This window comes from Triturus cristatus, chromosome 1_1 (genome assembly GCF_964204655.1).
Source record: "Triturus cristatus chromosome 1_1, aTriCri1.1, whole genome shotgun sequence".
Classification (NCBI taxonomy): Eukaryota; Metazoa; Chordata; class Amphibia; order Caudata; family Salamandridae; genus Triturus; species Triturus cristatus.
Genome location: NC_140579.1, coordinates 125,527,751 through 125,549,870, shown reverse-complemented (window position 1 = coordinate 125,549,870; position 22,120 = coordinate 125,527,751). Strand labels below are relative to the sequence as shown.

At 51.0% G+C, this 22,120-nt stretch overlaps 2 long non-coding RNA genes across 2 annotated transcripts in view; one reads left to right on the top strand and one right to left on the bottom strand.

Moving 5' to 3' along the window:
• Positions 1-22,120, bottom strand: part of LOC146869753 (uncharacterized) — a 41,154-nt gene that overhangs the window by 2,590 nt on the left and 16,444 nt on the right. Inside the window, exon 2 of the long non-coding RNA XR_014981486.1 lies at positions 14,163-14,208. This is a non-coding gene — a long non-coding RNA (uncharacterized LOC146869753). The remainder of the gene's footprint in view (positions 1-14,162; positions 14,209-22,120) is intronic.
• LOC146869754 (uncharacterized) lies at positions 2,115-2,684 on the top strand. The gene is made up of 2 exons (XR_014981485.1): positions 2,115-2,319; positions 2,516-2,684. It is a non-coding gene; the product is annotated as an uncharacterized LOC146869754 (long non-coding RNA).

Sequence of the window (22,120 nt, the reverse complement as noted above, 5' to 3'; positions counted from 1 at the left end):
ACAAGCTTGAACGGATCCATCCATTCCCAATACCAGAATCCGAGCAAAAAATGATAACAGGTGATTTCTTTCTTCAACAGCACACAAACCCTAAAGATCTTCTGTACTTTTGAGTAAGTTTACACTTTTGAGTAAGTTTACACTTTGAGTAAGTTTACTACTTTTCAGTATTCAAAAACTCAGGGCCCGATTCACAATCTGCACTTTGTAGTACATTTTGTAGTACAACAAAACATTAGCAATTCACAAACTGTGTGTGGAGTTTTATGACTCTGCACTGCCTATGTCCAGGGTTCTACACCCCAACTGTGAAGTCTCTGCACATGCAAGTATACATTTTAATAGTAAATAGGGAGGAACTGGAGTGAAAGGGTGGGAAAAGCGCAGAGACACCTAAGGGTATTTGTGCGCTCAATAAATTGCATAATAATAATAATAATAATAATAATAATAATCATAAAAATAATAAAAGGGTCCATCTTACTACTAAAGGGGATGGGATAAGTGTGAAGCAAGCAGAGTCCAGAAAAGAAAGAATCTGTGAAGAATGAGGATTCTGTATGTCTCTTCCTCCAAAAAGGTACTCCGTGGCCGAAAGTCTAATATAAGCCTGAGGCTTCAGTCTTTCTTCAGAATGAAGAAGCAGCGTGAATCACACCCCTTCTCTTTCTCGGAATCCGGCACCCGCTCAATGACACCTTTAGTGAGGAGATGTTTGACTTTTTGCAACAAGATTGCGGAGTGATCCTTCGAAAGTTACTCTAGTGTTGGCTGAAGATGGGGAGGGGAGGAAATGAAAGGCAGGGTGTAGCCCTGTTAGATAATTTGCAAGACCCACTTGTCTTACTGATGGATCCATCACCATCAGGGGTGATGGATCTCCAGCCAGGGAGAAGATGCCGTATCCTGGCTCCCAGCAGCTGGGCATGTACCTTTGAGGGCAAATTAAAGTAGCTTGGTAGCTGCTGAAGCAAGGGAAGAGAAGCTGGAGGATTGCAGCTCTTCCTGGGGGAACTGCCTCGGACTCCACCACATCCTCTGCCCCAAAAGGACTGGCTCTGTCCTCCAGGACAGGTGGTGAGGGCTGGCACAAGCGTAGCCTCTGGAATTTCTCTGCTGTTCATGAAACTGTTTGGCTGGATACAAGAGCCCCAAAGGTCATGCTGTGACATGACTATCTGAATTATACTAGTGTCGAAACAGCTTTCTTTCAAAGAACCGAGACACATCAAAAGCCATATCCATTAGGGGTGCTGGTACATCTCCTGAAAACCTGATTGATCTCGCTGGGGTGTGCCTTCTAAGCAAGACACTGGTGCCAACAACTTTACCTATGCACCGTGCAGTGCCCAGGCCAGCATGCAGAACATACTAGGCCATGTCCTGGACATCTTGTATCACGTTGGCCAACTAAGTTCTGAGGTCTTCCGGACAGCTGGTAAGATCTTGCTGGCCAGGTCCCCCAAAGCATGGGTGTCCCCACCCACGAGGCTTACTGTGTTGAGAGCTCGGAGGGCAAAGATGGTCTAGGACATCATGTTCTCTCCAAAAGCATCAATTAGTTTTGACTCTTTGTTCCACCACTGAAAGTCTAGTACTTACACCCTTCGTATCACTACTGCATGAGGTGCTGGTGGCCCAAGTAAAGAGTCCAGCTCTGTTTCAGGGGATGCATCAGCCCCTCTGGCATTTTGTAAGTCTAATTAGAAGCCATCATTAGTGCAATGATGGGTAAGTAAATTATACCTCTCCTCATCATATTCAGTGTCATGAGGAGCATTTGGTATTTCCTAAAGTGCATCAGAATCAGATCCAAAGAAAGTTTCTAGACTTGGGTAGTACTGGCGTTCTGGCAGAGGTCTAGGATTGGTGTCGGCTGAAGAATGATCGGCTGAACTGCTGTGTCATGAATCCGATGATGAACTACGGACCTTGTTGCCCTTTGACACAGACAGGACACTTACAGGCATCATATCGCCCTCTGTGCAGGCAGGTCTGGACCCCTTTAAAAGGAAACACCAAGAAGAATCCTTGGGGGCGTGGCCTATGACGCTGCCAGAAACTGGCCTATCGGAGGAGAAGGCGGGCGACACAAGGAGGCCGGGTCTTGGGCCAATGACGGAAGCTGGAGTCCCCGAAGAGTCCGTGGCGTGGGCAGCCAAAGAAGACGGAAGCGGGATACCGGAGGAAACCGCAGGAGCTGTTGTGAAGGAAGACACTAAATCAAGAAGCGTAGCCGCAGACGAGGGCGCCAAACCGGGATGCCAACCGGACCGAGTCTCGCCCAGCCATCCTCCAGGAGGGGGGTGGCTTGCCAAGGTACGTGCGAGATTCCAGGGGTTCATTGGGCACGGGAAAGGGTTGGCTGCAATATAGAGGGAGGTCACGACAGGGTCCACGTGGTGTTGGATTAGCGGTGACTACTTCCCTCACTCCTGTTTCCCTGAATTTGGAAGTATATCCTTCCTAACCACTGACCCCGACATTGTTTTCTTTTCCTTTTATTTGTATCCAGAGTATTCCATAACCGATACTGACTCCTGGGAAGAGGGTGGAACCAAGACCGAACTCCCCACGCTCAAGAAGAGTCCTGGTGAAGACGGGATCATCCCAATCAGGAAACCTGCCATCAAAACATTGTGATATGTATATAATTAAATAAACGTGTGGAACCCTATCACTCCTCCCCTCGTTCATTTTTGCCTGCCTTCCGTACTGATAGCGATCCCAATTTCCGACACTCTGTAATCTCATAGAGTGGAGAGGGCTCACGTTGGTTCGAGATCAGAGGTTGGCATCGAGACTGGATCTTGGGCCGGAGTCAGCATCGGCAGGGAAGGAGCTGAACCTTGGTGCCAGAGTTAAAGTCTGCACTGGCGTTGGAGCGGACCCAGGAATTGGTCTGAAGGGAGCAGTCGAGGATAGACCAGCTGGCAGATGCGAGACGGAGGACCCATGTGGCTCTGCGGGGCCCGAAGCCATGCCAGAAAGAGCATGAAAAATTTGCAGTATGGCTTCTTTGAAGGGCACTATTTGCTGCAGTGTCATTGACGCCCAGGGACGCATCTGGAGTTCTGGACCAACTTCAGGACCAGGTTACATTCTGGCCACAGCAGAGGGTTGAGATCTTCAGCTTGAATCCCTCACGCCCTCTCAGTGGACATCGAATGGTGGGATGAGATCGAGCCCTGCTTCACGTTCCTGGATAATGGCACCTCCTCGACTAAAGCCTTACCAGAAGACTTCAGTCAGGAGCTGCAGACTCTTGACTGGGACCGCAGGTGACTTTCAAAGGGAACGAGATGTGTGCGTTGACCACAATCTCTTCTTATGTTCGGATGAGAGAGAGCTTCACCTCTCGGTCTCGGATCAGTTTTGCGTGCATGAAGGCACTTTAATTGCCGAATTCGAGTCGTGAACAGAGCTCAAGCACCACTAGCGTACATCACGTGGTGTCATGACCGACATCTGCTTCCTGCAGTCTCAGCATGGTTTAAATCTTGTTGTTTTTAGTGGGGAGAATTTCCATATCACACGGTCACAATAAGAATTTGACAGGGTGGAGAGAGCACTTCTAGAGCTGCGTAGAGGCATGCAGAAAGAAAGGAGCTGACGTCAGCACGCAGGGGTGGCGTTTATATGCAGCTTCACTCCATCACTGCAGTTCAGCGCCACCTACTGGTGTGCAGGAACATTAATGGAAAACATCTCTTGCTCTAGACTGGTGCCTGGTAGATATAGCAAAGTTGAGGAATCTGTGATTAGAAGTATTTAGTAGGACGTCAACATCGGAGAGTGATCCCTAAAGGTGGGTTGAGTTCTTTGGAGTTTATGGTAGTTGAGGAATTGTTTTAATACCTTTGCATTGAAGTGTTTCCCTAAAACCGATGATTGGAGTTAATTTCCTTAGGTCAGTGGGTAGCAAGTTCCAGGCTGATGCTGCTGCCACTGAGAAGGATTACTTAGGAGTGGACAGTGGCGTAACATAGGCCCCCGTGGTGTGGGGGGCAGAGCTCCAGGGGCCCCGTCAGCAGAGTACACTGGCCTGAGTGCTCCTGATTGAGTCCAGAGGGGAGCCCCTCCATAAACCTTGCAGCGGGACCCCCTCAAGTTTCGTTACGCATCTTAGTCCTCTTAAGCTACCAGCAAGAGTCAGAAGTTCTGCAAGGTAAGGTTGGTTATTATTGTAGAACGCCTTGTGGATGAGGCAGCATCTTTTGAATTAAACTCTGTTTATTGTTCTTGTTTGCTGAGTGATTAACCAAACTGCAGAGTGGATAACGCTTTCATCGGGTCTATAGAGGGACGTGGCAAGATCAGTGTTGCCAAAGTCCATTCTGGATACGCCTAGTGAGAGCACGGAGGTTCACAGGGGTCTGGCTGGGTGAGGTGGAAGATGCTCTTCAGGGCATAGAGATAAAAGCGGTCTGCTTTGGCCATTCTGTTAATGCGCAGAATGAGTGTGAAGGACAAAGCTAGTGTGTCCCCTCCGGGCTTGGCGATAGTGGAGGATGAGGTGAAGGTCCCATTGGCTTCCATGAGTTCAGAATCGTTGGGTCGAGCTTCTGCAGAGGGATGGAGATAGGAAGAGGAATTCAGTTTGATGCAATGTAAGGCGAGGTTGTCCAGCGTTGCGATGTCTTATAATGTTGATATTTGAAGATACAATTGTCCATTGTTAGGATGTTGGTGCTCAGTCACATAAGTCCTTCATGATCAGTCCTGGGGCCTCAGTGAAGATCTTGTGGGAGCTAGGATGGAGCACTGAGGCACACTGCGCTCTATCTGATGTATGCCTGAGGTCTGGTGACTGAGTGACATCGCAAGGCTCTGTTGTTCAGGACATATGTAAACTAGTGCCTGAACATTCTCAGAAACCCATGGGCTGTTCCAGAGTCTTAAGTAGCCTGCCGTTGCCAAAAGTAGTTAAGACATCAGCTAACACCATCAGGCAGGGACTGCCTCTGTCGAGGATGTGGTGCTTGTTGTCGAGAACCTTCAAGGGAATCATTTTGAATCTAAAACTGGACCTGAATGGGAATTATTATTTGACCAGTAGTGTCATGTGTCTAAGTTAGACCCGGGGAGAAACGCTGCCATTTTTACCATGTGCACCTTTCCTAAGTTGCCTTCACTTTCGCACAAAGACTTTTGACACACATTTGCGTGCGTGACAATGTAGGATTAGTTTCTCTGAAACTACATTGCTTACAAATTCCACTTAGTAAAAACATTATCACGACACCTTGAACATCACGTACAAGGCCTTGACACACATTGTGCAAATGTCAGTATTTGTTTTCATCCATAAGGCGATGCAGCTACCAATATATCATAACAGTGTCGGCCTGACTAAGGTCTCGGCTCGGAGCAAGGTTGCCCTTTGTTATAAATAAACAAGCATGTCCGGGTTGGGGAAGAGAAGCACTTGCTGTCATTGCTGGGTCACTACACGCTGAAACCTCAGCCCCGCTGCTTGCTGATCCCTCTGGGAGGGACCTACATTCTTTCTCTTCAGGTGATGGGGGTTGGATCATCCAATGGGGGATTCTTGGCAGAACGAATGCACACACACACCCTAGACATTTAGGTTAGGGAACGCATAGTCGGAAAGCGCTATATATACCGAATAGTTTCTTACCTGTCGGTGTAGTTTTGCAGCTTGAAGATCTTTCTGGATTCACTATGCTGTGCATTATTCCGCGATCTTGTGGTTTGGTCCGGATTCGTAGTCTTTTCTTTGTTTTTTTTTTGTAGCCCAGGTGGGCGGCGACGACCCACCATTTGGTGCACCTCCCGTGACGTCGTGCTTCCTGCGGAAGTCCCACCTTTCGGGCGCCATCTTCGGGTTCTTTTTTCCTCCCGTTTTTTTTTTTTTCTTTAACCCTAGGCGATTGATTAATCCTTTATGTCCATTTTTCTGTACGTTTTCATTCCTTCTGATCTTCTTTATTTTACCCCCTCTTCCTCAAGCCTCATCTTCCTGGCAGAGGTGGGTGGGTTCGCTAGTGAATCCAGAAAGATCTTCAAGCTGCAAAACTACACCGACAGGTAAGAAACTATTCGTTTTGCAGCGTGAATCTTTCTGGATTCACTATGCTGTGCATAGACTTTGTAGCGGTTTTCCTAATTTTGTGGCGGCTGGGTGGTAGATGAGCGTTGGTCGTTGAAAATGTGTTGAAGCACCTTCTGTCCAACTTGTGCTTCCTTGTTCATCTGAATGTCCACGCAGTAGTGTTTTGTGAACGTGTGCACAGATGCCCAAGTTGCCGCTAGACATATGTCCTGAATGGGCGTGTTCGCCAGAAAGGCAACGGTTGCCCCCTTCTTCCTTGTGGAGTGAGCCTGAGGCCCCTCCGCTAGCTCCTGTCCAGCCTGTTTGTGGCAGAATTGAATAGTGAGGGCAATCCATCTAGCGATGGTGCCCTTAGTCACTGGTCTACCCATGAAGCTAGTAGCAAAGGACACAAACAACTGCTTTGATTTTCTGAGTTCCTTGGTCCTCTCAATGTAGTGCATCCCCGCTCTTCTAGCGTCAAGCGTGTGTAGAGCCTTTTCTGCGTTTGAAGTCGTGTTTTGGAAGAAACTCGGTATCTGAATACTCTGGTTCATGTGGAACGCCGACACCACCTTGGGCATGAAGTGTGGGTCTGTTCTCAGGACCACCCTGTCCTTGTGAATCTGAATGTAGGGTTCCTGTAGCGTTAGCGCTTGAAGCTCGCTCACCCTGCGTAGCGAGGTTATGGCTACCAGAAAGGCCGTTTTCATAGTCAACATTTGCAGTGAGGCCTTGTGAATGGGTTCAAACGGTGCCTTCATGAGCTCCGTCAGTACCACGTTGAGATTCCATGCTGGCGGCGGCAACCTGTCAAGAATTCCTGTCATGCGAGGGGAGGAAAACGGTAACCAGCGAAAACGGACTACATCTCCCAGGATGCTTAGCGGTTGAGAGGTTATGTAAACAGGAGAGCTGTTACATAACTCAAGGAAAACACGCCCTTATGTAAACAGGAGAGCTGTTACATAACTCAAGGAAAACACGCCCTTATGTAAACAGGAGAGCTGTTACATAACTCAAGGAAAACACGCCCTATAAAGGGAGGAACCGGGAGGTACAACGCTGTCGGATATTGTGTTTACACCGACGTACCTGCTTAGTGAAGAGCAGTGTTCCGGAGTGGTGCTCCAGTAAGGCAAGAACGGAGGTAGGTCGAGTCGTTACTCCCTGGGCCGTGTCTTGCCCCATCGTCACCTGTGAAGGACCCGGAAGCTCTACCGGATAACCATTGAGCTTCGCTTTTTGACTCGGCTGAGTCAAAGCGCAGTGGCGCTTTTGCTGGTTGGAGTCGTAACTCCCAGCCCGACCAGAGATACAGGGACTGCCAGCTGTAATGCACACCAGGAGGTGTTTGCCGCGTTACAGACTCGGAAGTCCACAGGATCGATCGAGCGGCTGCTCTCGGTTCAGTCTTCTTTGCTTGTGATTGGGGTATCGGTGACGCATCACCAGGAGGTGACTCCGCGTCCCGGTGCAGTCTGAGGAAGAGGTTGAGCGGCTGCTCCCTTCAGGTAGAGACCCCGGCTGGGTGTTTCCCTGACTCCTCGATTCTCCCCAACACTCTTCGTGCCCCTCACAGCCTACCGATTGGCATTGTCGGCCATTTCATTTCTGCCCTCTGTTGGCATACGCCGGGATCGGCGTATATGCAGAGGACGGCTAGGACCATCCGTGCTGTGGGCTGGTAACGTACTTAGCCTGGAGGATTCCAGTGACTATAACCTTTGTTTATTCCTTGTATTATTTTTGCCTTCATTAAATTAACTAAACCTTCACAAGTGGTTGCGTTCTCATTATCGTGTCTGTTAAACGATCCTGAGACGTTCAGGGCGTTACACAACCTTTTAGGAGGAGCAATTCTTATGGCTCCTTCCATGAATCTCTTTACAACCTGCGATGTGAAGAAACTTCCACCCTTCTCTCCTCTGGTGTAGGCTACGATCGCTGCTAGGTGTACCCTTAGGGAGCTCGAGCAGAGGTTACTCTTTAGAAGGTGTGTGAGGTACCTCAGTACTGTTGAGTCCCTTGTCATTGTATTTTGCAGCCCATTCTTCCTGCACCACATAGTAAATCTCTGCCATTTCGCGCTGTAGCATTTGCGTGTAGTTGGTTTTCTTGCCTCCCGCAGCACCCGCATAGTGCTTGGAGGCAATCTAAGGTGAGCGAACTCTAGGTCTTCAGGAGCCATGCCGCCAGGCTGAGGCTCTCTGGCTCCGGATGCAGGACCTCTCCGTTTTGCATGGAGAGCAGGTCCCTTCTTCTCGTGAACCTGTGGGGATTGCCTTGCGCCATTTCTTGAATTTGGGAGAACGATGTCTGCCTTGCCCACTGCGGAGCCACTAGGATCAGTGTCATGTTGCTGGTTCTGCATTTGTCGAGCACTCTGTGCAACAGGGGTATCGGTGGAAAGGCGTAGGCAAATGTCCTTGACCAGCTTATCCATAGGGCATTCCCCAGGGACTGCTGTTCTGGTTGCCTGGACGCGAAGCTTTGGCATTTTGCATTTTGGCGTGTTGCAAACAGGTCTATTGTGGGAGTTCCCCATCTCTGGAAAAGCTTCTCCGTTTCCTCGCCATTGAGCTCCCACTCGTGCGATGCCGACGTCTGCCTGCTTAGCCAGTCTGCCTCCACATTGTCCTTCCCTGGAAGGTGAATTGCCAGTAGATCTATCCTCAGAGGTATGGCCCATCTCCAAATCTCCTGTGCCAGAGAGGAGAGGGGAAACGACTGAGTCCCCCCCTGCTTGTTGATATAGAACATTGCCGTGGTGTTGTCTGTTTGAACCAACACCCTCTGGTTGTACAGGTGTCTCTGGAATGCCTTCAGGGCTAGCAGGATGGTTTTCAATTCGAGGTAATTGATATGGCGCACCGCATCTGCTGGAGCCCACAGACCCCTCACTCTGAGATTGTCCATGTGCGCTCCCCACCCCCTTTGAGATGCGTCCGTGGTAATGGTCATTGTTGGGTTTGGTGGTGTCAGGCTCTTCCCTGCTGTCATGTTGTCTCTGTTCCACCAAGTCATCTCCTCCTGCACTGCGTGCGTAACAACCACTAGATCCTCCCAACTTCCGCTTGCTTGTGACCATTGCTGTTGTAGCCATTCTTGGAATGGTCTCATGTGCAGGCGTACATTCGGCACCAGCTGGATACACGACGCCATCATCCCCATCATCTTGCTCACTGACCTCACTGTCAGAGCTCGCCCCTTCTGGTAGAGACGCGTCTCCTTCAGTAGGGCATCTGTTCTCCTGTCGCTGGGCACCACTGTGCTGTTTAGGGTGTTGATTTTTGCTCCCAGGAAAATCTTCACCTGCTCTGGTTCCAGCGATGACTTCCCCCAGTGTATCGAGAACCCCAGGTTCGTCAGAGTGTCTGTCACGCGTGCTGCGTGTCTCTCGCACTTCTCGCGTGTGTTTGCCTTGACCAGCCAGTCGTCTAGGTAGGGGTAGACATGGATCCCCTCCCTTCGTAGGTGGGCTGCGACTGCCGACAGGCATTTCGTAAAAACCCTTGGCGCCGATTTTAGCCCGAAGGCCAGGGTTGTGAACTGGTAATGCTCCTGGTTGATGTTGAACCTTAGAAGACCCTTGTGTCTTCAGTTTATTGGAATGTGCAGGTAGGCATCCTTGAGGTCCACGGTGACCATGAAGTCCCCGTCCCTTATTTGGGGCAGCACCTCCTGCAGCGAAGTCCTTTTGAACTTCTGCGTTCTGATGAATTTGTTTAGGTATCGCAGGTCCAGGATGGGTCTGAGGTTTCCGTCTACTTTCGGTACCACGAAGTAGTTCGAGTAGACCCCCTTGTTCCGTTCTCTGAACGGCACTGCCTCTATGGCTCTTTTTTCTAGTAGTTTCAGCGTTTCTTCTCTGAGTAGGGCAAGTTCTTGACCCAATCTCTGCCTTCTTTTTGGTTTTCTGTTTGGAGGTCTTTTCTCCAAATCCACGCAGTATCCGTATTGCATGACGTTCAGTATCCACTTGTCTGTGGTTATACGTCGCCACTCCTGAAGGTAGAGACTCAGTCTTCCGCCTACTGGTGTTGGATGCTCGTAGGCTTTTGATTCTCCTCTCCCCCCTGATGTTACTGTATTGCGCCTCACCCTTGGGGGTATGTCGTGGGTAGGCATCCTCCTGCGTGCTGAGTCACTTGGATGAGGGTTGGTCACCCCCCTCTCCTCCTCTGGCCACGTCCGTTCCCTCTCCCGCGAAAGGACTGGCCCCGAGGTTGGTACTGCCAGTTTTGCTTCTGTTGACCTTGTTGTCCGTGACTATCCCCCTGCTGACCCTGCTGGAACGTCTGGTGCGACGCTCCCTGCTGGCTTTCTCCCTGACCGTAGGGTCTCCTAGAGGGATTGCCTCTCCTCATCCCCCTGAGCTGTAGGGCCCCCATGGACCTCGCCGTCTCGTTTTCTTTTTTCAGCTGGGTGAGTTTCTCGTCTACTGTTGCTCCGAACAGTGTTTCCCCGTTGAAGGGGGTGCTAAGAATTTTGTTCTGCACCTCTTGTTTGAATCCAGAGATTCTTAGCCATGCATGTCTTCGCTCGGTGACCCCTATGGCCATTAGTCTGGCCGAAGTCTCGGCCCCGTCCAACGCCGTCTTAATACAAGAGTTGGCGATGTTTTTTCCTTCTTCCACCAGGTGGGAGGCTCTTTGTCGGTATTCTTCGGGGAGGTGTTTTACTAGATCCCCCATCTTGTCCCAGTGCTGGTACTGTTGTCTATTGAGAAGAGCATTGGAATTCGCCATGCGCCAGTGCATTGCGGCGTTCCTCTCGACCTTTCTTCCTGTGAGGTCTATCCTCCTGCTTTCTTTATCGGGTGGTGGCCCCGAAGTCGCTGGCACGTTGGCCCTTCTCCTGGCCGTGGAAGCTATGATGGAGTCGGCCGTGATACTACCCTTGATGTAAGGGGGGTCCAGAGAAGAGTGCTTATACTTCTTCTCCGTCCTGGGCGTGATCGAACGGCAAGTCGCTGGTTCCTTAAAGGCCTCTCTTCCCTGATTCATCACACTTTGTAGCATGGGAAGGAATTGGCTCCTCGTCTGGATGGGGAGCAGGGTCTCGAGGAGGAAATCGGCTATCGGCCTCTCCTCGTCCAGCTTCACGCCGAAGGCTGTAGCTGCGCTCCTGACCACCATATTGTACACCCCGATGTCGTCGGGCGGCGAAGGCCTCGAAGGGTACGTGTCCACGGGCTCCTCGGGGTTTTCGGTGTTGAGATCCTGCCATTCTATCTCGTGGCTGGTTGATGGCGCCGAGCTGTAGAACGACTGCTGGTCGTCTTCCTCGGCTTCGCCCTCATAATAGGTCTCATCTTCCTCTTCGAGATCTCTCGGCAGCCCCTCGGTGTCGAAATCGTTCTGCTCCTCGATTTCGACGACGTTCGTCGGCGGAGCCGTTGGAATTTTGAATTCCTTCATCTTGGCGTCGAACTCCTTCTTCCTCTGAAGGATGCTCTCCATTTCGGCCTCGAGCCGCCTCTTCTTTTTCTCCATCACGGAGATGCTTTCGGCGTCGACCGTGGGCCTCTTCGACGGAACTTGCGTCGACGCCGGCTTGTCCTTCTGCGTCGAGCGCCCCGTTTCATGGGTTGTCTTCGACGAACCAAGCCTTTCGGCGTCTTTCCGCACCAGGGAGTCCTTTTCGAAGGATCCGCTCGGCCTCTTGTCCATGGCTCCCCCCTTGGTCGTCGAAGTTTTCGGCGCCGGGGCTCCCTTTGTGGACTTTGACTCAGGTTTTCTCGAGTCACCCTCAGGTTTTCGAGGCATTTTCGGGTGTTTTGAACTCGACGACTCTCCTACCTCGTCTTCAGTTTTCTTGTCGGTCTCTACGACCGTGAAGATTTCGGGTCCCTCGGCGACGTTGTCCTCATCGTCTGTCGAGAGGTCCAGATCGTAGAGCGACGGGGCCTTACCCTTGCCTTCCATGCTGGCGTTGGCTCTTCTCTGACGTTCTCTCACCCGGAGCGTCTTCGGCGCGAAGGCTGAGCAGGCGCAGCAGTCCTTGCTCAGGTGGTCGACCGGTAGGCAGAGATTGCAGACCGGATGCTGGTCCTTCTGCGCAAACTTGTGGTGGCAGTTAGGGCAGAACTTGAATGGCGTCTTGTCCATTGCGCTCAGGGCCTCTGAGTGCGCATTCTCCAAGGGCGTCGAAGAAAAAGGCGGAACTCTTCCTTCTTCGCGCTCCGGATGTAATATATTCCTTTCCTGTGATCTCTTCGTAGTTATCTATCGACGAAATTCGCTTTTCCTTCTTCTTCCTTCGATTGAAATCCTGGAGCTTCCCGATGACGATCCAGACCCAACGGCGGAAAAAAGAGTCTGAAGATGGCGCCCCAAAGGTGGGACTTCCGCAGGAAGCACGACGACGTCACGGGAGGTGCACCAAATGGTGGGTCGTCGCCGCCCACCTGGGCTACAAAAAAAAAAAAAACAGAGAAAAGACTACGAATCCGGACCCAACCACAAGATCGCGGAATAATGCACAGCATAGTGAATCCAGAAAGATTCACGCTGCAAAAATATTGTTTTTATGTGCTTGCATATATACATCGTTTTAGCAAGATGGTGGAACTGTTCATTCTGTTCACGATCCCTATATTGCTAATCACGCTCATCTGCTTTTGTTTATTCATCATCACAGCACATATATCTTATACAAGAATCACAATGGTTCAGTAAATATTGAAAACGCTCCTCTGTGTATTCCTTGGGTATTTCTCCAAGGCAGCCCAGGTGACTGAGCAAAAGAGTTCTCCGTCTTTTCCTACAGCTCCTGGGGGGAGGGGGAGGGAGGGGGAGTCAAGGTTGACATGTTCTGTGGTTGCCAAACACCATTTGCCACCTGCCTAGCTGGTCTGTAAGACAACATATCCTGCAGGGGTGCACAAAATCAGTCAAGCACCAACCCTACGTTTATGTTGCTCAACAAGCGGGCAGTTCCTACAGGAAAGTGGAAACTACTCGACAGTAGCCTTTCTTAGCTTTCTGGCAATGATGGTTTTAAGTTGGTCTGCCATAGTTTTTTCAATGGCTTTTTCTTGTCGTGAGATGTTGGACACGGGACAGTTGTTGGCTGGGCCTAGGTTGGATTTCTTAAGATATTTCTTGGTTGTGGGAGGCAGTGACCAGATTGCACTGGAAGTCTTGGAAGGGGACAACTTTGTGTTTGGTATTTTTTTCTGGGATGGGACCTGTGAAGCAGTTTGTGCTCAGAGGTAGTTGGTGGAGATAGGTTTGGAAATGTCCCAGGTGTGGGAGTATTTTGTGAAGTGTGCTGTCCAGATTAAACTTCTCTTACTATGTACATCTTCTCAGTGAGAAATGTATTGCATGTTTCTGCAGAGGGGGGCTGGTGATCTTTGAGGTGTGGAAAGGTATTTGATTTGCCTGAAAACGCACAAGTGGCACTGGGGAAAGCCCACGATTGGCTCTTGGATAAATGTGGACTTTGCCGTTAGGATGATGTCTAATACTCTTGTGTGATCTTAGGTCACATTATTACTGAAGGATCCTCTGGCTTTGGCACTTGGGACAGTGAACCAGGGTTAGCTACTCTCTGAGCTGTAATGGCGTGTCGAGTCCACAAGATTTGCAATCTTAATATCATAATACGTAGCTGTTGTCCAAACATTGTCTTTGTGGTTTAGCTGCTTCTGTATGGATGCGATGTGATCTTGGATCGCAGATGGGGTGAACTTTTCAATGATCAGATACGTCTCTTTGTGGGGTAAGATTTTAGAGTGTGGAAGTGGAGTTCACTTGGTGCTCACAAGTATCCAGTGACCTTGTATCGTGGGTGGGGTAAACCTTTCAAGGATCCGATACGTCGGTTTGTGGGTTAAGATTTTAGAGTGTGCAGATGGGGTTCACTTTGGGCTCACAAGTATACAGCAGAGACTCAAAATCTGCTGGCAAAACTCTCATCAAAAGCCTGGAGTCCCTCAAATGGATACAGTTGGCAAACTTTACTGTCGTACAATCATAGGTGCACATTTCACAAGTAGATATTTTAGTAATAATTTTACACACTGAAGCTGATAAAATGAAAAGATTATTGTTATAATTTAGTAACTTATGTCCCTTGGAGTGCGGCCGGCACCTACCTTCAAGCAGAGCACTGGCTGGACGAAGAGTCCCCAGGAGCTGAGTCTGCAAAGACAAGAGAGTGTGAGACGGCTGCTTCCAGTCTGGATAGGTCTCTTTTTTAATTCTTTATTTGTGATTTTTGCAATTTAAAAATTCAGTAGCAGTAGGACAACAATGGTACGTTCCCACACCAGCACAGTGAGTACCACCAGTACCCAGCAACATCACAGCATACCATAAATCACAAATGTCAGTTGTAGCAGTATGACACCTTCTGCACCATCCAGCCCCTCGCTCCCACCCATTCCAGTCGCCCAGTCTCAACCACACACAACCGCTACCCCGTCTCTCTCCCACCGTATGAGATATGTGTCTCTTTGACAAACATAGGATTCAAGATAGAATATGGACCTTTGTAAATAAATAGTGCCTGGACGCGCCCTCTAATCAGGGGCCTGTTGGACAATGAAACAGCAAGGTGCCCTAACCCACAGGCCAGGGCTCCAGGCAGGGCCACCTTCCCTACCCAGGCCAGGGTGTAGTATGCGTCCAGAACACTGAAGGAGTCAGAGTGTAATTATTCCATCGTAGAAGGATAGCTCTTTGGGTGCACATGGATTATAGATTATTTCAGACAATTTTTATTTCAGGGCAGTTCACAAGCTGCTTGTTGGCACGTTGTCACCTGCGGGCAGCAGATAACTGATGGCTCATTTGGCATGCTTGGCTGTTATGCTACAGGTAGATCAGTTTTATGTGAAATATGTTCCTGGCAGACCCATTTTCATACTGTCTGTCTATCCAGTTTGCTGTGGTCAGATTAGTGAGAATGGGGACGAGGAACGAGGTGGCATTCTCGATAGAGGAGGTACTAGTTTACAATGAAGGGAAAAAAACAATGTCCACCATAACTAAGGTGCTCTTGGCGAAACTGATGAAGGACAATACAGCGATTCTGATTGATTGATTGGCTAAGGTGTAAGTAGAAGAATGCAAGCTTAATGCGGATTTGAATGTGTTTTTCAAAGTCACGGAGGAGTTAACCGAGTGCGATGTAATGTTGATGCATGGAAGATAAAGTAGTTCCCCCTGTTGTGTTAAGGAGGAGGATTTGTAATTTGGCACATGAGGAGCATGTCTGAATGTCAAGAGGCGCATCAGGGAGTTTTACTGGTGGCCTGGCATTGATAAATGTGTAGATATATGAGGAAGAGTGTATTGTTTGTGGGTGCAGTGATAAGTCAGGTAAGCTGTGTGTGACAGAATTTTCTTTGGTGAAAGGTCCCCTGGCCCTGTATGAGACAGGCTATTGATGTTCTGGGCCACTTTTTCTATGATTCCAAAGTAATAAGCTGATGCCCTGGTCCTAGTAGATTATTGTACAAAAAGGCTGGAAGTGAGAATGATGGGGAAGTTAGCATCTAGGATGTGAGTTTGTTTTTAGAGGACTTTCTTTGTTGTTGTAGGAAGGGATGTCAGAGGTGTTGATTTCAGATAAAGGGCCCCACTTTGTGAGCAAGGAGTTTGAAGAGTATTTGTCTAGGTATGGCACTGTGCACAGGAGAACTATCATACCCGTCCAATGGTCACATTGAGGCAATCTGTCCAGCAGGGGAGTGGAAAGTGGGTTTTCTTGGTGCAAGGTGCTTTTGATACTTTGCTAACTTGCAGAACTAATCCCAGTTCTATAACTAAGGAATCATCGTTTGAATTGCTTTAGAGAAAGGAAGCCAGAGTCTAAGTTTGCCCCATGTTGTCTCAAGAACCGTGATAAAGCTGGCGATGATGTAAGTGGTGTTGATTTTGCGAGTCAAGAAGCGAGTGGAAAGATACCAAAAAAGGATAAAGATATAAGTGATTCATGATAGAGGAAAACCAACAAGCCATGGGTTTGAAGGTGAGATGCACGTTTGAATAAAAATTCCAAAAGTTATGGGGAAGGAGTGCCTGGTTGGTCTGATTAAGTCAGGGTTTAGGTGTTCAATAAAGTGGTAAGAGTTGAGGGTGCTAAGATCGGACTCCTGAGCAGGGTTTGTGTAGGATGCGAGCAGGGAGGGAACTATCTTTGCCCTGTTCTGGACACCTCTGAGGATAAAGTCCATTTTGATGTCCCATCTGATGTGTCTGGGAAGGCATGCTGACCCTGTTCCAAGGAGCTTGAATGTGTCCGATGCCTGGTGCAGCCGTTCAAGAGGGATCTGGGCATCAGGTTGTCAGATGCAGAGCCAGTCTAGGACACACACCTGGATGAATTACGGGAACAGCAGCAGCGGGAGCGCAGGAGCAGTCCATGGTATTGTTATCTTAGGCACACGGCAGCAGAGGGAGCGCAGGAGCAGACCATGGTATTGTTATCCTAGGCACATGGCAGCAGCGGGAGCGCAGGAGCAGTCCATGGTATTGTTATCCTAGGCACACGGCAGCAGCGGGAGCGCAGGAGCAGTCCATGGTATTGTTATCTTAGGTGCACAGCAGCGGGAGCGCAGGAGCAGACCATGGTATTGTTATCTTAGGTGCACGGCAGCAGCAGGAGCGCAGGAGCTGTCCATGGTATTGTTATCCTAGGCACACGGCGGGAGCGCAGGAGCAGTCCATGGTATTGTTATCTTAGGCGCACAGCAGCAGCTGGAGTGCAGGAGCAGACCATGGTATTGTTATCCTAGGCACACGGCAGCAGCGGGAGCGCAGGAGCAGACCATGGTATTGTTATCTAAGGCACACAGCAGCAGCAAGAGCGCAGGAGCAGACCATGGTATTGTTATCTTAGGCACACGGCAGCAGCGGGAGCGCAGGAGCAGACCATGGTATTGTTATCTTAGGCACACGGCAGCAGCGGGAGCGCAGGAGCAGTCCATGGTATTGTTATCTTAGGCGCACAGCAGCATCTGGAGCGCAGGACCAGACCATGGTATTGTTATCCTAGGCACACGGCAGCAGCGGGAGCGCAGGAGCAGACCATGGTATTGTTATCCTAGGCACACGGCAGCAGCGGGAGCGCAGGAGCAGACCATGGTATTGTTATCTTAGGCACACGGCAGCAGTGGGAGCGCAGGAGCAGACCATGGTATTATCTTAGGCGCACAGCAGCAGAGGGAGCGCAGTAGCGGCCCATGGTATTGCTATCTTAGGCGCACGGCAGCAGTGGGAGCACAGAAGCAGACCATGGTATTGTTATCTAAGACACACAGCAGCAGCAGGAGCGCAGGAGCTGTCCATGGTATTGTTATCTTAGGCGAACGGCAGCAGCAGGAGTGCAGGAGCTGTCCATGGTATTGTTATCCTAGGCGCACAGCAGCAGCTGGAGCGCAGGAGCAGACCATGGTATTGTTATCCTAGGCACACGGCAGCAGCGGGAGCGTAGGAGCAGACCATGGTATTGTTATCTAAGGCACACAGCAGCAGCGGGAGCGTAGAAGCAGACCATGGTATTGTTATCTAAGGCACACAGCAGCAGCGGAAGCGCAGGAGCAGACCATGGTATTTTTATCTAAGGAACACAGCAGCAGCGGGAGCGCAGGAGCTGTCCATGCTATTGTTATCTTAGGCGCATAGCAGCAGCTGGAGCGCAGGAGCAGACCATGGTATTGTTATCCTAGGCACATGGCAGCAGCGGGAGCGCAGGAGCAGTCCATGGTATTGTTATCTTAGGTGCACAGCAGCGGGAGCGCAGGAGCAGACCATGGTATTGTTATCTTAGGTGCACGGCAGCAGCAGGAGCTGTCCATGGTATTGTTATCTTAGGTGCACAGCAGCAGCTGGAGCGCAGGAGCTGTCCATGGTATTGTTATCTTAGGCGCACGGCAGCAGCAGGAGCGCAGGAGCTGTCCATGGTATTGTTATCCTAGGCGCACAGCAGCAGCTGGAGCGCAGGAGCAGACCATGGTATTGTTATCCTAGGCACACGGCAGCAGCGGGAGCGCAGGAGCAGACCATGGTATTGTTATCCTAGGCACACGGCAGCAGCGGGAGCGCAGGAGCAGACCATGGTATTGTTATCTAAGGCACACAGCAGCAGCGAGAGCGCAGGAGCAGACCATGGTATTGTTATCTTAGGCACACGGCAGCAGCAGGAGCGTAGAAGCAGACCATGGTATTGTTATCTAAGGCACACAGCAGCAGCGAGAGCGCAGGAGCAGACCATGGTATTGTTATCCTAGGCACACGGCAGCAGCGGGAGCGCAGGAGCAGACCATGGTATTGTTATCTTAGGTGCACAGCAGCAGCAGGAGCGCAGGAGCTGTCCATGGTATTGTTATCCTAGGCACACGGCGGGAGCGCAGGAGCAGTCCATGGTATTGTTATCTTAGGCGCATAGCAGCAGCTGGAGCGCAGGAGCAGACCATGGTATTGTTATCCTAGGCACATGGCAGCAGCGGGAGCGCAGGAGCAGTCCATGGTATTGTTATCTTAGGTGCACAGCAGCGGGAGCGCAGGAGCAGACCATGGTATTGTTATCCTAGGCGCACAGCAGCAGCTGGAGCGCAGGAGCAGACCATGGTATTGTTATCCTAGGCACACGGCAGCAGCGGGAGCGCAGGAGCAGACCATGGTATTGTTATCCTAGGCACACGGCAGCAGCGGGAGCGCAGGAGCAGACCATGGTATTGTTATCTAAGGCACACAGCAGCAGCGAGAGCGCAGGAGCAGACCATGGTATTGTTATCTTAGGCACACGGCAGCAGCAGGAGCGTAGAAGCAGACCATGGTATTGTTATCTAAGGCACACAGCAGCAGCGAGAGCGCAGGAGCAGACCATGGTATTGTTATCCTAGGCACACGGCAGCAGCGGGAGTGCAGGAGCAGACCATGGTATTGTTATCTTAGGTGCACGGCAGCAGCAGGAGCGCAGGAGCTGTCCATGGTATTGTTATCTAAGGCACACAGCAGCAGCGAGAGCGCAGGAGCAGACCATGGTATTGTTATCCTAGGCACACGGCAGCAGCGGGAGCGCAGGAGCAGACCATGGTATTGTTATCTTAGGTGCACAGCAGCAGCAGGAGCGCAGGAGCAGACCATGGTATTGTTATCCTAGGCACACGGCGGGAGCGCAGGAGCAGTCCATGGTATTGTTATCCTAGGCACACAGCAGCAGCGGGAGCGCAGGAGCAGACCATGGTATTGTTATCTTAGGTGCACAGCAGCAGCAGGAGCGCAGGAGCTGTCCATGGTATTGTTATCCTAGGCACACGGCGGGAGCGCAGGAGCAGTCCATGGTATTGTTATCTTAGGCGCATAGCAGCAGCTGGAGCGCAGGAGCAGACCATGGTATTGTTATCCTAGGCACATGGCAGCAGCGGGAGCGCAGGAGCAGTCCATGGTATTGTTATCTTAGGCGCACGGCAGCAGCAGGAGCGCAGGAGCTGTCCATGGTATTGTTATCCTAGGCGCACAGCAGCAGCTGGAGCGCAGGAGCAGACCATGGTATTGTTATCCTAGGCACACGGCAGCAGCGGGAGCGCAGGAGCAGACCATGGTATTGTTATCCTAGGCACACGGCAGCAGCGGGAGCGCAGGAGCAGACCATGGTATTGTTATCTAAGGCACACAGCAGCAGCGAGAGCGCAGGAGCAGACCATGGTATTGTTATCTTAGGCACACGGCAGCAGCAGGAGCGTAGAAGCAGACCATGGTATTGTTATCTAAGGCACACAGCAGCAGCGAGAGCGCAGGAGCAGACCATGGTATTGTTATCCTAGGCACACGGCAGCAGCGGGAGTGCAGGAGCAGACCATGGTATTGTTATCTTAGGTGCACGGCAGCAGCAGGAGCGCAGGAGCTGTCCATGGTATTGTTATCCTAGGCACACGGCGGGAGCGCAGGAGCAGACCATGGTATTGTTATCTTAGGCGCATAGCAGCAGCTGGAGCGCAGGAGCAGACCATGGTATTGTTATCCTAGGCACATGGCAGCAGCGGGAGCGCAGGAGCAGTCCATGGTATTGTTATCTTAGGTGCACAGCAGCGGGAGCGCAGGAGCAGACCATGGTATTGTTATCTTAGGTGCACGGCAGCAGCAGGAGCTGTCCATGGTATTGTTATCTTAGGTGCACAGCAGCAGCGGGAGCGCAGGAGCTGTCCATGGTATTATTATCTTAGGCGCACGGCAGCAGCAGGAGCGCAGGAGCTGTCCATGGTATTGTTATCCTAGGTGCACAGCAGCAGCTGGAGCGCAGGAGCAGACCATGGTATTGTTATCCTAGCCACACGGCAGCAGCAGGAGCGCAGGAGCAGACCATGGTATTGTTATCCTAGGCACACAGCAGCAGCGAGAGCGCAGGAGCAGACCATGGTATTGTTATCTTAGGCACACGGCAGTAGCAGGAGCGTAGAAGCAGACCATGGTATTGTTATCTAAGGCACACAGCAGCAGCGAGAGCGCAGGAGCAGACCATGGTATTGTTATCCTAGGCACACGGCAGCAGCGGGAGCGCAGGAGCAGACCATGGTATTGTTATCTTAGGTGCACAGCAGCGGGAGCGCAGGAGCAGACCATGGTATTGTTATCTTAGGCGCACGGCAGCAGCAGGAGCGCAGGAGCAGACCATGGTATTGCTATCTTAGGCACACGGCAGCAGCGGGAGCGCAGGAGCAGACCATGGTATTGCTATCTTAGGCGCACGGCAGCAGCAGGAGCGCAGGAGCTGTCCATGGTATTGTTATCCTAGGCACACGGCGGGAGCGGGAGCGCAGTAGCAGTCCATGGTATTGCTATCTTAGGCGCACGGCAGCAGTGGGAGCACAGAAGCAGACCATGGTATTGTTATCTAAGACACACAGCAGCAGCGGGAGCGCAGGAGCAGACCATGGTATTGCTATCTTAATTCCACTGCAGAAGCGAGGTACAAGGAAACACTGTGCGCAACATCTCTAGCACCAGAATTCGCTCTGAAAACTACATTGAGGCTGGGGTCAAGGGACATGGCTGGCACTTTTTGGTCCTGTCCCTCGAATAAGCGAGAAACTTAGAGGAGTAGAGGAGTTTTGATGCTTCTAGTGCCTGAGGTAGGAGAGCTGAAATGTTCCCTAAGTGCAGCAACAACAGCGCAGCTTTGTTCTCCTTGATCACCTCATCTTGGAAAGTGCTAAGGCAGCACTTGCTGCAAAGATGCACAAATAAGGCTGTGGACGGCAACGCTTCAGCTAGTGGGTACTTCGAGTAGCTGTCAATGATCACTAGCGTGACTCGTCCGTCAGGTAGGCTCCCGAAGCCTACACTGATTTTCTCCCATGGGCCTCTCCCATGCTCCTCAGTGATGATAGGAGCCGGCGGTTGGGCTCCACTGGTCAACTGGCACGACTGGCAGCTGCGAACCGCGTCGTCTACGTAGGTGTCCATGCTCGGGAACCATACTTTCTCCCTCATCCGAGCCTTCATTCTCTCTGTTCCCTGGTGTCCTTTGTGCGCCAGTTGCGTGGCCCTGGTCCGGAGGGCAGCCGGGATGACGATTCTGGATCCTCGTATGACGAGCCCTCCTCTAGTCACGCTTAGCTCATGACGCACTCTCCACATGTGTTGGAGGTCGTCTCTCCCTTCATGAGACCATGAGTTCGCTGCCTGGAGAAAATGCTGCCAGGTTCCTGCGAGTATGGTGTCCTTGACCTTGCTTAGCACCGGGTCTTGCTCGGCCACCTCCACGATTTCTTTTAGCGTCAAGGCCTGGGGGCACGCCAGGGCAGCTACCATGTCTAGATGGCCTTCAGCCTCCTTCTCTCCATCCATCGGTATCGGTTTGCTATGGGTCTCGGGGTGTCGGGAGAGAAAGTCTGCTGGGTTTTTGGCCCCTGGCCTGTATACCACAGTGAGGTGGTACTGTTGAAGGTTGATGGCCCATCATTCTATTCGTGGGTGTGGGTGTGGCGCCGTTCCTCGGAATAGTGGCACTAGCGGCTGGTGGTCCATCACCACCGTGAATGGGTGTCCGCACACGTACAGATGAAAGTGACGGCAGCTCCAACGAATCGCTAGGGCCTCGCGC